Genomic DNA, 19,047 nt, shown 5'->3' with positions numbered 1-19,047 from the left:
ATGGTCATATTTCAACAATAATTCAACATTTTATTTTGTACAACTTCATTAGTTCTCTTAACAAACAGACAAACAATATCTTCTATATAGCAAAGTGATGGGCAACTATTTCGCAATAATTTTAGTCTTCTACATCTGCATCATAAATAAGTTAAGATAAAATTTATATATTTTTGCACGCACAGAAAATAAATAAGAGAATTTTAAGAACATTCTAAAAGTGGAAGGCAAAACGAGAGGAGACATTATAATTTAGTTGAAAATTCGTACATAAGTGTGTATGTGGGCGCGTGAGTGTGTGTGTGACCTGCTATTGTTTGTTCATTTTCATTTCATAGTTATTCTATATAAAATTTCATTTGATTGTATGCCATTTTGCTTGCTATTTTTAGTGAGATTTGTATTTGTGATTTGTTTTTTAGAAACTATATAACATCACGTTGTTGTGGTATATGAGATTTGTACAGCAATAAAATAACTGCACGTCATCATTGGGTTTTGGGACCATGAAAATATTTAGAGCAAAGCAGACAAATAGACAGTCAGACAGACAGACAGAGCCGACAGGTCCAAACAGACAGCCATTCGGTTGTGCCCCTTTGATATGCAGGCATGCGGCAAAAACAAAAGTATGTATAAGTAAATGCATACCAAGTTATTGAGAGGAAAAACAAAAATGACAGCAAAATTGAATTTCAGTTCTAAAAAACATGCGAGAGACAAGCATATGGTGAAAAGATGTTGCAACCAAAGGCGACAAGGCAAGAACAGCTTGAGAAAATATGCATTGAATAAATTCTGTGGCAAGTTATCTCAAAGAGTTTAGAGTATCAAAATGTCTCTGACATGCGAATAGAACGTTAGTTTCTATCTTCCCAAAGGCGAATAAGCATTCAGTTGGGTATAAATAATGCAGCAATTGGTTTCAATTTCTAAACCAACAATGCCAAACACATAAGGAAATCTTATGTATTGACACATAAAGCCAATTGGCGTTTTTTTCTAAGCAGAAGTCTGGCAGACTAGCTCTATACTCTAAGTACGGCCAACTGTATATCTTTGAACTTTCAAAATATCCTTCAACTGTCAATCGAGAATCGTTTTAATAGTGCACATATTGAATATAGAAATCTCTTAGAGCGAGATATATTTCATGGATTTTTCAAACTTATGATAAAGTCAATGACTCGAACTTTTCTAACTTTTTTTTGTTACTTAAATTTCAATAACACGTCATTGAAATTTTTTCCAATCAATCATTTTTAAGCCGTTTTATCAGCAATAAACTGATTTTATACTCTAACAACGGTTTCTTTGAAATTTGTCCGTTGTTTGTAATGCACAGCAACTAGTACAAAAAGTAATTAAGTAGAATTTTTTTATGCATTCAAAATTATTCAGAAACTAGCATAAAATTTCCATCAACATCAAGTTTCTCTCACAGCGAGCTTAAAATAGATGGAAAACTTTCTTAAGTAAAGGAAACTTCCAGAAAGACGCTTGTATGAGTGAGCGGGTCGATATATGTAATTAGGTATTTTCCGCCTTCTCAATCATATTGCATTACTTATTATTCCACTTGATAAATTTTTGGTATGAGTGTTTAGAACTGAGGGAATTCGATGCTTAAAGCAGAGCTTAATGAGGAATGCCCATTAAAGGGAACATGATTATTTTTATAAATAGTCACAGCAAAAATATGCGCGATGGTAATCGATAGTCTCGCAACGCCTGTCATGCTTGGAATAATGCAACTAGCATACCATGAAGAGAAGCAAAAACTCGTGGCCTGGGCCTGGTCCTGGTCCTGGCTCCACTCTCCTCTTTAGTGTAATCTATCAAAGAATCTGTAAGTTGAATATCTCTTTAGACCATGTCCAGGGTCCAAGTGATGTTGTTACATTTTTGGCCTAAGTGGCCTCTTGCGTGTGTCTGTCTACTTTATTTTAATGCTCGTAAAAATCAAAAAAGAGTCTACTATATAACTCCGCTAAAGACGACCGACCTCAAATCTCCTCTATCCACCATGAGCTGTGACAATTTTCTGTGTTCTATAATCTTTGGGGTTCCTGGTTGTTGCTGTTCTCCCTTTCTTTCTCTCTGTTCCCTTCTTCGTCGCTCAGTCTCATTAAGGTTTTATTTTCTGTCACTTTAAGCCCATTTTGGTGCGCTTATCTTGGCCTTCACAGCTGCTGGCGTATGTCTATGTTGCTTCCTCCTCTACCAGCAGCACTTCACTTCACCTTATTCTCATTTTCATCATTAAGTGCTGTGCCATGTGTTTTAACATGATTTTGATGTACTTGGCAGGGTCTCCAATAAATCAAATTGCTGATACTATAAAGTTGAAACTCTCTCTCTCTCTCTCTCTCTCTCTCTCTCTCTCTCTCTCTTTCTCGCTCTTTCGGTTTCTCTCTTGCCGTTTTAGCATTTCTATGGAATCATAATTTGGCCTGATGCAGGTGTTCCATTCTTGGCCAAAGTTTATGTTCTCTGTTTTTTTTTAATGGCCATTTATTGAAAGCACTGATTACAGTTGCGGTAGAAACATAAACGATTCTCATTCGGCTATAACTGATTAGTTGTATTTTTAGAAATCACTAGTTTATGCTATCATCATATGCAATTTAGTCGTTAATACATGAATTTAAATCAATAAAGTAAAATCATTAAACGAGACATGCAGAGAAAATGTTGAGGAAATCATTGAAATTCGCTCATAAATTGAAAAACAGGAAGCCAATTTTTATTTAAGTATAAGTAATGTTATTTACAACATAATGAAATAAAATTCAAGTTCATTTATTTAATGTATGTATGATATTTTAAGTAATTACAAAGACGATCTTTTGACCAGATCTTAAACTGTTACAGGGCCCACATAAAAGTAATTCCAAGTCTACTTACTCTTTTATTACTTACACTTTATAATAATTATATCATCTAATGGCCATGATCTTACGCACTTTGATCTAACTTATTCCTAGAGCTTACAGCACAGTTTTAGCTAGAAACTAAATGACTAATACAAAAACGATAATGATATTTAAGTCTTTTTTTTTTGTCAATGATGAATTAATCATTAGACAACGGGCTTAATTTTTTATTTTTGTAGATTTGTGACGCATAGTAAGAAAAGAGAAAAACAATTTATCAAAGTCCTCTATATTGACAATTAAAGTCTAGCATAACCATCAAGATTATATACATAATTATGTGTGTATTAAACATCTAAAGATGTAGACGTTATGTTTGTATGTATATTTTTAGCGCCAAGGCTTTTTAATTAGTTTTATGATACAAAACGAGTAAATGAAGCGAAGCAAACATAAATTAACAGAGGTCAGAACCCGAGCCCCTGGGCCCTGGGCAACAACGTACTTCATCCAACAGAAAAGCATCGGATAACTGGTTGTTCTCTGTTGGCGTTGCAATTGATTGGGTGACTTGGTCCAAAGATGATTTACTCATCGCTTAAAAACTTACATACCATCATAATCTGTGAAGTACTAGTTAGTTATGGCGTCATGCTGTAAAAATTACTCACTAATTTGCATAAAATTCTTATTGAAGTTTGCTTATCACTTGCAAGGCTATCAGCATGAAGCGCTTCCTCAATACTAAAATGTGCCGAAAACCTTCATTAAGCGAAGAAAAAGCAATAAAAAAATAAACACAGCCTTCAAGGCTCACTAACTAAATTAACCATTTGCCTAAAACGTTATAAGCCATAAATTATTATGTATGAATGAACACTAAAAAAAAAAAAACAAAAGAGAAAAAAAATCAGCTTAAGCAAAAGGGGCCAAGCCAAGTCAGTCAGTCAGTCAGTTATTTGCTCGGTCAGTCATTATTTTCAATAAAAGGCAAAAAAATAAATATGGCCAATTGAAGTGGGTAACATTAGCAGCCGGCGGCAACAAAATAAAAGCAAAAAAATTATAAAAATAAAAATTAATACCAAACGCAATGCGCATGCGCAACACGCAATGCCAAAAGAGAAGCACCCAAGTCCAAGTCCCAGCTGGGGCTGGGGAGCTTGAGCTGTAGCTTCGTTGTAGTCGAACACCAAAGCCAAGGTTGTTGTTTTTATTTTTTTTTTTTGCTGCCAGACTTCAAGTACATACACCGTCTACTTTTTAGCTGAATTATGTTAGCGCCATAAATAGTTGGTCGCCAAGTGGGCGAGGAGTAGAAGTAGGAGCAAGAGGGAATAGCAACAGCAACACCGAGAGCAACAACAACTACAAAATTACCCACCAAGGAAGGGAGCTGGCAACCAACTTATGTTTAATTGCAAGTTGTAAAAATTGTTGTTGGGAGGGGCTAATCAAAAATAAGTAAGAAAACAAATAATAAAAAAAAAACACAGATGAGAAATAACTTACAGGGAACTCAGAGCGAAGGCCAAATGAAATGTGGTAACAAAACCACTGGGAATAACCAGAGACCAAAAACTGGAGGAGGTTCTTGTGCAGAAGTCCCTATGAAGCCAACCAAAAATGGCGACAATTTCAATTAAAATTAAATTTATTTCTATGTTGGTCGAGGGTTAGTTTAGAAGTTTAGAACAATGGAGTTTAACCCATTTAATGATTGAATAGTTATATATTATATGTGGATTAGTATTGGTAGGGTAACTGGATGTTGGATCTTGGATATAAGTACCAACGATCTGTCGTATGTATATCATAGTTTTTTTTAGACATTTTGATTACCTTGAAGTTTCTTCAATGTATCCCAATTAGCTATCTATAACATGGCTGTCCAGTTAATTCTGTAATTAAAGAAACTCTCTAAGAATTTAAGAATTGTCTGCTTATTCAAATAATACAGGGTAATTGAAAGTCGTTCCTTTGATTGCATTGTTCTAAACGAAGAGCAGGCAGCATATTGTGTTCTTATCAACTGATGCCAAGTCAGAGTGCTTCCAGTGCTGCTGTTATCCGCTACCAGTCAGTCAGTCTCACTTTTCACTGGGGAAATAGGCAAACACAATGGCCAACTGATAAAAGACGAGGGAAAACGACTAGCAACAAAACATCAAATGGATGCACTCGTCTGTAAAATGAAAGTGGCCGAGACAAACAAAAAAAAAAATAGAAATAATAAGAACATAAAAAACGAAAAAGAAGCGACTGGAAAGAAAAATGAAAAGAAAAGCAAATATAGAAACATAGAAGTTCCAACTTGAGAAGACACAGTGGGAGAGAGAGAGAGAGGAAATGGCGCAACAATGCAATGCAAAGTTGCAGTCGAATGCATCTGCATTTGGCTCTGTGGGTTTTATCACCGAATGTCAGGCAATCTAGTAAAGCTGCCAGCCGTCAGGCCAGAGAGAGAGAACACCGCATCAAATGCTTTTAAGAATTGAAGAAAAAATATTTTCTATTCACTATCACGTTTCCTGTTACAAGCAACGAACTGCCTCTTCAATGTATGTACAAATGTACAAGTTAATTGTTTTGCCTTTTTTCTCCATTGTACAAAAAAAGAGAGAGAGAGACGACGAAGTCTTGCCGCCGCCGCCGCCACCAGTCAAGGTAAGAAGTCTGATGAAAGAGTCTGCAGTGAAAGATGCAACACACGGATTAGATGACAGATTAGTTAAATGCGCATGAAATGAGCGGCAGCCTAGCGTATTTTTATTATTATTTTTTGAAGGCCTGCCTCCACTTCGAACGCTTCCTACTTGAATGAAGGTGGCTAGTTGGTAGCCAACTCTGGGCAGGCGTTTTGGCCATAATGTCTTCATTTCATAAGCAGGCGTTGCAATTACCCCCCGCTAGTGGGTAACATCTTCGGTTCAGGTCTTGTGAAAATAACTTGTATTAATAGACATAGATAATTGTAGGCTGCATGCAGGTGATTAGCTAATGTTTAGGTTAAGGTTAACGGTCTTCCAACACCACCAGCCCATTATAATATTAGACAATGGTGCTGTTATCTCTCATTAATAAAGTGATTCAGAGCAATTCTCTAAAGAGTCATTAAAGTAATGTTTATACATTTTAGTACATGCTATATGTTATATATTTATTTATTTTTTTATGCATTCACGTACTCCAAAGGTTTGCACATATTTTATGTACTTACCCACCAGAATTGTTTGCTTATAATTTGAATTTGTTTGCTATTCAAATTTTTTTTTGCGGTGAATAATAATATTTAAACAATTTCAATTATAAGCTGTGAGTAAACATAATTTGCAGATATGTTGTTTAAAAAGTTTGTATTAATTGAAAACAAAAGCATTTTATTAATTAGAAATTGATTATAAAACAATAGTTATAACATAATAAGTAGTCAAATATGAAACAAGTAATTAAAGTAGATTTTTTCAGACTGTGGTTAAGGCAATCTACAGATCTTCATTGATTTAAGGTTTAATTTAATCTTCACAAAGTGTCACTATCTAAAAAGATTGAATTTAACTAATTTATATCTTTGGGAGTGAAATGGATCATAAGTATTCAGCAGTTCGAAAGGTTATAGTTCCCTGATGTTTTTATAAAAGCAGTCGTTTATCCGCTTGTCTTAATTCTTATTCAGTTAAGTATTTAATTATTCGTTGTAGCACCAATGCAAATCCCTAAGTGACTTCAACTTCCTTTGATACCTAACTCACAATTACCATATATTAGGATGTCTTTCATCTATTAATAATGTGTTCAACTGCTTAGGCACTAGTTATAGCCCACAAAGATTGTAGGACAATGTAACGCCCCCTTTAACCAGATCTTAAAACTATTAAGAAGTTTTATGTATGTTTCATTGTATCCAGTTGACTTTTGGAACTTCCACAAACACACACACACACACACATTTATATGGATCAATAGAACTAAATACCCAAAAATAAATACAACAAAGCACTCGTGTTCAAGTATTCCACTCGCATGTGTAAAAATATTTGTATAACATTTTGTGCACATTGTTCATTCTGTTGTTTCTTTACGGTTGTTCGGTTTGTCGGTTTGCCGGTTACCACAAAAAAAAAATCGAACATTTTCCCTTTTATTTTGGTTTTTTGTTTCTTTTTTGTGGTGGCTGTGTTTGGGAATCTCAGTTGCGATGCTTTTGTATTTATGTATGTCTGGCGTTAATCCTATCAGCAAAGGATTTATCATCGTTTTTGGCAAGGACAAATATAGATAGATAGTGAAGCGAAGCCGTATGTTTACGATTTATATAAATATTTGTTGGATTGCGTATAATATTGCTTTATGTTCATTTGAAGTTAATGAAATGTAAACGAATCGCATTAAACGATAAAAATTGTTTTTATGTTTGTACGTGAGAGAAGGCAATGAGTGTACATATGTACATATGTATAAAGCGGCTCCAAATTAACTTTAAGAACTTATGCTCTAAACCTAAATTGAAATTTCGATTTTCATTGGATGGCCGCAAACAACATTTAACAACAAATTGTCGCTATCACAAAAGTGGCGGCTTACCACACCCACCAAAAACTACCCATTTTACCATCCATCCTTCCAATTTTAGAGAGAAAGCGAGACCAACAAGTGATATTAAATGTAGCTATTAAATGGTACACAGGAGCAAGGCAACCATCGTAACGATGGTGGGGCGGAAACTCTGTGCATTCAGTTGAATTGAGTAAAGGAAGGAGGCGGACGGACGGAAATATATGGCAAAATTGAAGGCAGCGAAATTTTGCGCGCATTCTGCACGTGTTTTTGCCATTTGCCATTTGGCTTACCTTCTGCATAAATAAATAAATGTATTTCTCTCTCCTGTCTTTCTCCTCTGTGTGAGTGTGTGTGTTTGTTGAGTGACTTTTGGCGTTTGCTTTTCGTTGCCTACTTTAAGGCGTCTTGGTTGCCATCACCATCAACATCATCATCTTTTCTCTTCTGCCTGTCTGACTTTACTTGTTTTTCTTTTTTCTTTGCCACTTTCACTGTGTCTTGTCATCAACATTGTGTTGTGTAAACGCACTTACTTTATTTCTCATATTATATTCACGTTGCGTGCACACCGAACTCAAATTGTTTTCAACTTAAAGCTCAAGAAAGTTTTCCTCAAAACGGCAAAAAGGGAAATTGGATTGCTTGCAAATTATTTTGCATATCGTTTCTTAAATACTAAGAAAAGTAAGTAAAGTTTAAAAATTGCAACAAAGGGTTTTCCTTTAAGTTCATAGATAACAAAAAATATTTCCTAGTTCAATTATTTAAATTTGTCTGCCAAGTAAAAGTTTTGCTTGAAAGTTACTAGGAGTCGTCTCTTTCTTGTAATTAAAACAAAATGATTAATTGTGAGCTAATTTACGTTTCGTGTTCTTAATTGGCACGCCATCGATATCTTTCAAGTGTGTAATCTATAAAATCGAAAATGAAATGGGTCAATACAACTGTAGAAGGGGGTTAGCAAGGGTTTATGAAAATCCTTTAAAATCTAATATCTAAAATCTAAATCTATAGTATATACAGCAATTTTCTTGAGTTTTGTTTTCCACTAAATACATTTTAATAGGAACATATAAACTGCTCTACCGTATTAAGTAGTAGCCTGTTTAATTTGCACGATTCTTGTTATTCTTATCACACAAATATATTCTTCTTCTTTCTAGGTATGTTGGTTGCATGTCCTTGGTTGCATCTGCTAATTGGTTACTCTCATTAAGTGCTAATCATGTAAGTCAAAAGATACGAGAGACAAGAAATTTCATTATGTCACTTGCAAATGTACGCAAATGTCTCTCAAGTATCTGCAATGGTATGCCCTGTCCTCCACACACCTCACTTGACAATTGCCAAACAGAAAGCCTTACACAATTACGTCACTTGATGTGGGGGTGGCAACGAACTGGTGTCCAATCAATTAATGGCCAAATCACATAATGCATGTAAACGATAATGAAAATGACATTAGCTGGGGCCACAACGTAAAACGTCAGACACCGTAGATGCAGATACATTCCATAGAGAGAACACAGAAAAAGAAGAAAAAACGAACCGAACGGAACGTAATTAATGAAATTACGACGACAGACACAACAAGCTTCGATATGTGAGGGTGTGTGTGGATATTTGTGTCGCATTTCGCGTTATATTTTTCAGATAGTATTTTTGCGTGTGCCCTTTTCTGTGCCCCGGCATCAGATAATCGATTCAAAACGCACACCTGCTCTCAACGCGCCTTCTACCAATGTGTGGGTGTGCGTGTGTGTGTATGTGTCCATGTTTTCCGTGTGTGTGTGTGTGTGTGAGGGGCGTGATGTTACGCCTAGTTTTCCGTTTTTGTCATGTTGTCGCTCATTATGCGCATTAATGTCGCCGCATTTGCATTTGACGTGGCACAATGAGTATTAGCTTGGTTATGGGTATTCCCCCACGTTGGGCGCCAAAACCAAAAACCCCAAAAACGCATTACAATTGTTTGTTCCATGCCATTTAATAGATAGCCTGCGATGACATAACACAAGATTCTTCATTTCTGATAGAGTTTATTTATTGTTTCACTGGGACCTTTAGCTTTAATAGAAGTTTCAAATGGATTTTCATGCAAGGCCCAAAAATGTTTCGTTTAATGGGGAAAGTGTAAATAAAAATGCTGTAGTCTGTAATCTTTAACAGTTTATGGCTTTTATTTTGGTCAACGTCCAACTTTTATACATATTTTTACTATCAGCTTATGGGGCTTAATAAAGTTTACTCTAGATTGGGTGCCAAAAATCTTAGGTAAGGGAATTTTGAAAAAGACTTTGTAATTAAATAGAATATATTTTTAGCCAAAGAAGTTCTAAAGTAGGTTTATTATATCTTTAGACTATGTTTGGCTTTGTTATGATTCGTGTTATGCCACTTTCCATTTTCGATCGGTTTTTGACTGCAGCCAAACGCCATTAAACTTAAATTATAGTTTTATCTATGCTTTGTCATCTGTTTTCCTTCCATTACTCTATTCACTTTTCCTTGTGTTTTTACTTGGATCCTGCGCCAAATTTATTGGTGTTTTTTTGGTGTGTTATGTTTGCTGGTCTCCATTACTTTATTTTCGGGGAGGTCTTTTTTTTTTCTACTTTGATCGCGTGTTGCAAACGCCCATAAATAGGCAGCAAAAACGAAAGGCGAATGTTAAAAAAGAACACACAAAAAACAAAAAAAAAAAACGAAACACAAAAAAAAAGTGGAAATTGGAATTGGGACTTACAGCGGGTTCACCCCCATTGAATATGGCGTGTTTGTTTGCCTTTCGCTTTTTGTCGCATTTGTCGCTGGCTGGCAGCCGCTTCATTAGTGCCAATGCACCGTCGTGTCCGTATATTGAGAGAAAGAGCCAGCAAAGACAGCGACAGCGACAGAGACAGAGGGACGGACGACGACGGCGTCGACAATGACGGACAAAGAGAACGAGACAAGTTGGCAAAGTTGGCAGTCACCTAATGCCGCAGAGCTACCTAAATGTGTTACGCGTCTATGAGGTCAAAACCAATCGATTTTTTTCTCCATCTCTCTCTCTCTCTCTTTCTGTTGCTGTTTCTGTTTCTTTATTCTTATTTAAGAACTCACGTGCTGCCCACTAAAGAAATTCATGAATCCATTCAAGAGAAATTCCCCACGTCATACATGTCGAATGAGTAATATAAATGTGCGTTGTTGTGCCGGCCTGATAAGCAAATTCTTATGATTTGATTTGTTTTTTTGTTTCGTTTCTTTTGCTTATGCGTTTTTATGTCAAGGGTAATATAGTTCAAGTTTAAATTGTTCAATATTTTAAGGCTGTAGTCAAAAAAAAATGTATTTCTAAGTAATTCAATGTCGCTCATCCTAATGTCGTAGGCTAGTCACGTCTATAATTCCACAAAAATGGATTTGTTATGAAGTGATATAAAAATCACAACACAAAAAAAGTACTTTCAACTTTGTTTTTTTTTTTTTTATAATTTCAAAGTTATACACATGACATAATTTCCTGGATAAAACTGCGAATTTTATTATTATTTACTTTCATGGAGAAAAAAAAGTTGAATAAATAGCAAATTTTTTAGTTTTTTACATTTTTTTATTCATTAAACGTACTTTTCTCCTTGCATATTGTACTTCATTTATTTTTCTTAATTTTTTTTTGTTAAGTTATGCAGTTGCACTTAGAGATTGAAGTAGGTTAAAGATTTTATTACTTGTGACTCGTTTCTCTTTCTGATTTCTCCAGCAAGCTTGCACTTTGATTAATAAATTATAATTTTAAATCATAAATTCACCTACTTTTTATACATGACTTCCCAAAATGTTGCCCATATAATCTAAGTTAATACTAATCTTTTATATAATTTTAATAAGAAATTGTTTAATAATTTGACAACTAAAGATATTTCATTCCGGGCTTGAGCAAGCATTTCGCTCCGTCGAATCAAAGAAAAGATGGAGATTTATAGTTTTTTATGAAGGATCTTAGAGAATTCTAAACTGTAGGAGGTTTCTCCAGGGATTGTGGACATTAATTGTGGCATATTCATAGTGTGCAATGAAACCAATAGTATTTAACAATTTCTTAAAATATTTATAATGCTATATAACTTTTATTTCATTTATGAGGAGACCAATGAATTGGCAGTATATACAAATTTTTGTTATAGTTTATTTTTTAAACTGAATTTAAAGTGCCAATGAATTTGAAGCCAAAGAGAAACCTCAACCCTGGTAAGAAGATTTGATGAGGATAGCTTTTTAATTGGAAATCTCATTTAATCTATTTTTAATGAAAACTCATTCTTATTACAAAAAAAAAAAAAAAAAAAAAAAATTGCTAAAGGAACTCATTATGGAACCTTTTATTAATTTTTTTTTTTTTTTCAAAATACAAATAACTCATTTGGCAACGACGAAAATTATGATTAGCCCCAAAGGGATCAAAACTTAATTCTGGGGGATTTAGTTCCCTGGCATTTTTTTTTTTTTTTTTAACATCTCACGCAATTTTATTTCGGCAAATATTTTCTCGTTGGAGGGGTCTTTATTTCTTCTTTTTTTTGGTGGCTACCCCCAGGAATAAAAACGAAAAACTTTTAATTTCACAATTGTTGTTTTTGTTTTTGCGTTTTGCATATTTTAACTTATGCAAAGAAAAATGTTTAAAGCCAACTTGCGTGTCGAGAACTTTTGCAGGCCTAAACAAACAGCAAATTGTGTTAATAAGCAAAGCTTAAAGTCAAAAACACAAACACAAAAAAAAAAAAACGAATGAACAGAAACGTATAAAAGAAACCACACAAAAATCTATATATACTATATAGTTATGTATATAGATGGGAAATAGTAGTAGCTTGATTTGATATTTCCGTGACCGTGTATCATTATAATAATAATTACATGCGCTTTCATTTATATATTTGTATGGGGCTCCTATTACATATACATTCATTGGCCATGACAAATAATTATCATCATCAAAAATAACAATAGTTAAGATACAAGTACGTATGTACATAGATAATATAGGCATACATAACTCAAAATTTCATATCCTTTTTTTCTTGGCTGAGAAAATTTCCAACGTTTCATAGAGTTTAGTCAGATCTTTGTATTAATTATTCAAATATTTTGAACAATTCATTTCTATTTCCGTGCACGTGATAGTTAATTTTATGGTCGGCATTTCCTTATTCTCTCAAACCCATCTAATTGAGGCTTCTCCTTTAAATAGCATTCACCCTTGCCCTTTCGTCCTCAGAAACACAGTTAGACAGTCAGTTGGTCAGTCATTCGCTTGATTTATTTACAAAGAATGTTTACCCTTAGATAGACTGTAAGTAGGTTTTCATGTGTTTGTCAGTCAGTGTTTGTTGCTTTTCGTTGCAGCCATTAATTAAAGGCAATTTCATTGTAACTGTCATTAAAGTTGTGGCTTATTTTAGTTTTAGCCATTAGATTGTAACTTTAATGCTTGGTTCCTTAGAATGACCCAGCTAAGTGCTAGGAAACCACAAAACATACCAAGACCATATCAGATACCAAATATAACTTTAACTATCAAGTATTTTTCCATATTCTCGCATTTTCTTAATAACAAATTATAGCCTTTGCTTTGTTTAACATGCATTTCCATTCTAATGAATATAAAAGGTATAAGAAAATTTTCTATATATTTCATATATTCAGTTACTAGCTGACTACGTCTTTCAAATAATGTCACAACAATAACACAACTAAAAACAGTGTAAAATCAAATTTATTTAAATAATTTGGATATTCAAGCTTATGGGAAAGCCTTACAATCACTATAAGCCACATGAAAACGTTTATTCCTAGATACATTTTTCAAAATTACGATTCAGATATAAATATTAAAGATGCTATCTTCAGCACAGCCGAATGATTCCATATCTATCATCATATTTGGCATTAGATTGTTTTAGATAATAGTAAATGCTGACAAGATTTTATGGCACCATTTAACATATTCTTCTTTGATAATAAAAAGAAGCCGTATTTGTTTTCTTCTTTTTTCACTTAACTTTTAATGCTAATCAATATTGGCAATTCAATATTTATTGCCATCTGTCAATTTTTGAACTTGCTGAAATTACTAAACAAGTTTTTTTGTTTGATTGTCATAAAACTTTTTGCGTAATTTCCTTTAACACTAACAATTGTCTTCCTTTTCAAAAGTGAATTTTCTAAGGCAAAGTTCAAAAATGAAGAAATAACCACAAAAAAAAAAGCACCACAATGTGGTTAGCCTCAAACGTAAATGTGATAAAATCTATTTTTATCTCACAATTTGTTCCTGACTAGAGAGTCAGAGGTGATTAACATTTTTATAACCCTGCCATATCATTTGATTGATGCTGCTAATCAAAATTCTTGGCAAAAAACGATTTAAAAGCATTCTGCAGTATTTCGCAGTATCTTAAGTTAATAGTGTTTTGTTTTTAGTACCTAATTGGCATGGCTAATTCGTGGCCAAGTGCCGTTTGAATTTACTTTGCAACGCTAACTACGGATTCTTTTTATAGCTTACTAGTCTGCAAAGGTATCTTAAGATCTTAAAAGCAAATGTACTAATGGACGCTGTATTCAATCGAAATTAGTATGAATCAATGAATAATTTTGTCATCCATTAATGTTGATGCATATGTACATATATTAAGTGAGAGCCTCCTTTCACAAGCTTTTGAAATGTTCTAGGTAGTAACTAGTAGGTGGACTATAGATACCTTTAAGAATTACTTAGATTTCCTATGACCCATCAGTATGTTGGACTTAGTCTAGAGACCCTGTAGACAAGAGAAGAGCTAAATGGAATAGTAAAATATAAACTTTAAAACTAACGACAAGTCTTGAACATTCTACAGGGTATTATTAAGTTGACCTTCTTTTTTTATGGGGCATAAATCATATTAAGTTACCTACACTACAAAAACACACACACAAACACAGAACTATTATCTTGAAACTGGACATGGCTCATGCCGTTATACAGTTATAATTCATTTTTACTGTCATTTCCAATATAAGTTCAATATTTTTATGGTCGCTGTTAGTTTTTCTCCTGTTTGTTCACTCCTTAGCGGAACAATAACATATAAACAAACGTAAAGAGTAAACAAAGTTTGACAGGCATTTGGGCATTCATCATTCCTTGACCCGAGTCCCTTGTCCCTCGACCATCTGAACTCACCAAAATGTGTGTCTGTATCTAATGTGGAAGTAAACCATAGAAGAACAGAACAAAAACCAAAGACAAAAAAAGGCGAAAGTCCAAGTCGAGCAGAGTCAGCCCATTAGAGTCTCCCTCTCATGCTTGAGGAAAAAGTCGCCTCATTAAATGCACATAGGACATAAAAGTCTCCCTTAGTTATCTGTGGATTTTTTGGTTACTGCTTCTGCTTTTGATATTTATTAATGTGCAATTATCGTTAATTATGTGTTTATCCATTTCTCCAATGATTGACTAAATTGGTGTTAGATATTACACATTTTCTGTCTTTGTGTGTAATTTAATGTATGAGATATTTATAACTCATCGGGTTTTTTTTAGACAAAAATATTGTTTCAATTAACTTTTCCCCAATATTAAATTCAAGAAACTTCTTCATTGAGAATTTGCATATTTTTCAAGATCTTTGTTTAACTTTTGGTCCTTTGCATTAACCTCTCCACCCAGCTAAATCATAGACGGTCCAATCACTTCATCCAAACCAAGCTCATCCCTTGTGCTGTTGCCTGAAAAATATGCCAAAAATAATAATAAGGCATTCCTCAATGGCTTCAATGCTTCCTCCTTTTGTACAGTAAACTATTAAGAAAAAGGCCCACTTAGGACTGTATCGAAGACAATCTGTTCACGTAGTTTTAGTTTTCGCAAGAGATTTCTGTCAAAACTTATTTCCCACCAAACTCTTCTTTTACAATCTGTGAATAAGTGAAATAAGTAATCCCATTATTTATTCGTTACGGTTTTTTATAAAGAGACTAATTGAAAAATAAATTACTCTATTCAAAAATGTTATTTTTATATAAGAAATATGTTGAAACATAATGTGGACATAGATAAACAGTCACTTGTTTAATTTAGTGTTCAATTGATACTAACAACTTACAATAAACTAAAAGTGTGCAGTTTCTTTTCGTTACAGTCCTTATGTACACAAAATAGTTAGAAAACATCAGGCCATCGCAATCTAATTAGACATAATAAGGCAAACAGCAGTAAATACAACAGACGAAGAGAAAACGATAGAGATAGAGAATGTAATGAGAAAGAGGGAGGGGAACAAGGCAAGTCAAACATTTTTTTGACCAAAAGGTCTTTTTCATGTATCTCACTCTGTTGCCACTGTTGCTAACTGACCAAAGTAAAAACGTACCCAAACGACGATGATGACGACGACGACGATCGACGGCCAGAGTTTTTCCGGCCTCTTCTGCTTTTTTTTCTCCTCCACCTCCCTCCCTCGTTTAGTTGTTGGTAGTGTACTGTGCTATTAAAATATATTACAGCAGCAATTTCACTCGACTTTATTTTTGCGCTTTAGTTGGTAGTAGAAGTTGTCAGGGGGAGGGGGGAAGAAGGACACCAAGGAGGAGGCTAGAAGCAACTTTTGCCTTTGGTTTTTTTTGTTGCTTAGGTCTCTTTCTGTCTCTCCCTCTCTTTCGGTTGGTGTATATAACTTAATTTTTATGGTCATGCAAGTCAATTGCAGTTTGGCATTTCTTCGATGATTTTTTCTCGTCGTAGTCGCCGTCGCCATCGCCATCCTCTCCCTCATCAAATGTTTCGTCTTGTGTTGTGGCTGTTATGGGCTGTGGGGATCGTTTTTTTTTTTTCCTTTCTGTTTTTTGTGTGAAGTCAGGAGAAGAAAAGTCGTAACATGAGACGCAGCAAATTGTTTGCACAAATGGCAAATGACTTTGAGTCGCACACGGTTGAGTCTACACACACACACATACATACATGAAAGGGGAACTAGGGAACTATGTATTTATTGCTGCGGCACTGGAGGGGTCTAATAAGGAAGTAACAGTGCTAAGAAAAGAAATTTCCTACACTACAATTAAGATTCTTGCAAATATCTACATAAATACATAAAATTTCTTTGAAAACTACTGCCAAAAAAAAAGAGAAAGAATAAAACGAATGGTGAAACGTGTGAAAATATATTTTCAAATGGCCATAAACTTTTATATGTGCCTATCAAATTTCCTAGAAATTCTTCAACTTTTAAGGCAAACAAAAGATAAATCAACTTCCAATGCAATTTATAGGTACATATCATTGATAAGAGTCCATTAATGTAGTTTATTTTTATACATATTACTAAAAGTATAGTCATTTAGACAACACATAATATAAAATACATATTTATATATATTCTTGATCAGTACAATGAGATGAGTCAGCACTAGAAATTCCAGTAATGAAAATTTGGCTAATAATCCTTTGTAAGTGGTTTTCCAAGGTCGGAAAGGTTATGCAAAAGCTCTGAATGACTCAAGTTAAACTGATCCTTTGATTCAGTATCTTATTTTGAAATATTACAGCGAAGTATCTTACAGATTCAAGTTTTTAAATGTTATCCTAACAGATTGTCTCAACTTCCTGCCTGCCTTTCGTTGTTAAACATATAAATTTAAAACATTTATCACATTTTGACTAAATTGAGCTTAATGAAAATATCTTTAAATTGTTATTTTCATCGATTTCTAGTCCCGTTTTAGTATTCAAATATCAAGTTAAAGGAATTCTGAGGTTACAAATATTTTTCAAATTCTTATTGTAGAAGCAAAAAAATACCTAAATAGAATCAAAGTTGCACGAATCTTTACAGTTTCCTGGTTAAGAATTTGTAACAATTTTATTGAAACCCAAGAAACCAAGTAAATTTTCTTACATGTATGAAGTTCAATATCAAAATACACAAATTTTTTATAACTTATTATTATATCAATCAGTTAATGAAATAAAGTACATATTATAAATTCAATTTTCTTATCAAAAATCTCAGCAAATGTATCTTGATTTATTTGTTCTTGTGTAATTGTAATCAAGGTCAGTTTGGCTTACAAATTTTAAGCCCCAAAAATCAAATCTTTTCTCTCCCTCCATCCATGGGAATTATTACTCGCAACTGCTACCCACACTCGAATTCAATTTCCACTTTTGTATCTCAATAACCGACAATTTCAGTTAGAACAATCCATGTCAAAACGTGTGTCGCTCTTCACAAAACGAACGAAACGAGGCAAACATCAAGCTGGCAAATTGAAAACTCATAAAAATTCTCACGTTTTGCTCCAAATTTTCTTTTCTGGCTTGTCAGTTTGTCTATCTTTTTGTCCGTCCGTCTGCCGGTGTTTTGCATAATCACACCAGTTCACTGAGTGGGTAGCGAGAGAGAGAGAGAGAGATACGCTATACAAACGGATTGAACGAGGCTTCTGAGCGAAAATCAAAATCAAAAACCAAAAAGCAACCAAACGGGCAGCCATTGAACTCTATACACACGATTATGATGCCAAATGTAAGAATGAAAGAGGGGAAAGAAAGAAAAAAAACTTAAGACTTGTTGCTGAGCGACCATCAGAGGGCCAAGGAGCGCGCGCGCGCAACTTTTTTTTATTTTTTTGAAAGATTTTTATCAAATTGCCCGGCGGCCAGACCGCAGAATTTTTGCTCTCAGTTGGTTGTTTGGTTTCCTGTGCTCCCCTGCATAAGTGTGTGTGTTTGTGTGTGTGTGTGTTGTGCGTGTGCGGATTATTTATACACCGATATGTACATATGTATATAGGTTTTTTTTATCGTAGAGTAAGTGGGGGACTTGTTGGATAGGCCCGACGGCTATGCAAATTCATCATACGTTGCCCCAGAAACACATAAAAACCGGTGGCACTTTTCAGTCCTCTCAAGGAGTTGGACGACGTTTTCAGTTATTGTTGTTGTTGTCATTTCTTTTTATTGTTAGGTGCAATGAACTTGAAACAACTCGCGAATATCTCACCTACCTCACAAATCCATCATCAACCTCATCAAAGCAAAGCAAAACAACAACAAAAAGAAAAAAAGGTTGAAGGTTTGTTGCTGTCTTTTTATATTATTTTGAAAAAGCGCGTGTAGCCCCCCTAGGGAGATACATATATGTATGTCCATTAATGAATGAACCTGCCGCAGGTTTAAAGGTTCGAAAACAAAATTTGTATTCCATAGAAATCTCTAACTGGGCACCTCACAAGTATTTTATATTGTATTACTATAAGGGCTTGGCTTGGCCTACCTTCTCTTAATTGTTTTCCTCTCGAAAGTGTTTTTTTTTTTTTTGCTAGAAGTGAACGAAATTTCAATGTTCTTTTCTATTTTTATTTTGGCTTTGTCACTTTTGTTTATTTAACGGCTATTTCGTGTTTGGCAAATTAGATTTTTGAAGCAAATACTTGAATAATTATATTTCTGACATGCTTTTCACTCAGAAAAAGATTAATGCTTCGAGTCATTATTGTCTACTATAGAAAGTTTGACAAGTGTTCTATTTCTCTCTTAAAATTTACATATATTTTTCCATAATACCATAATCCTCCT

General features: G+C 34.1%; 1 protein-coding gene across 3 annotated transcripts in view; it reads left to right on the top strand.

The window, feature by feature from the left end:
• LOC137580561 (beta-1,4-glucuronyltransferase 1) overlaps positions 1–19,047 on the top strand; it is a 69,325-nt gene that overhangs the window by 43,085 nt on the left and 7,193 nt on the right. The window lies entirely within an intron of this gene.

Source organism: Drosophila tropicalis, unplaced genomic scaffold (assembly GCF_018151085.1).
Source record: "Drosophila tropicalis isolate 14030-0801.00 unplaced genomic scaffold, ASM1815108v1 contig_845, whole genome shotgun sequence".
NCBI lineage: Eukaryota > Metazoa > Arthropoda > Insecta > Diptera > Drosophilidae > Drosophila > Drosophila tropicalis.
Note: the sequence above shows the minus strand (reverse complement) of the source record. Positions and strands in the feature narration are given on the sequence as shown.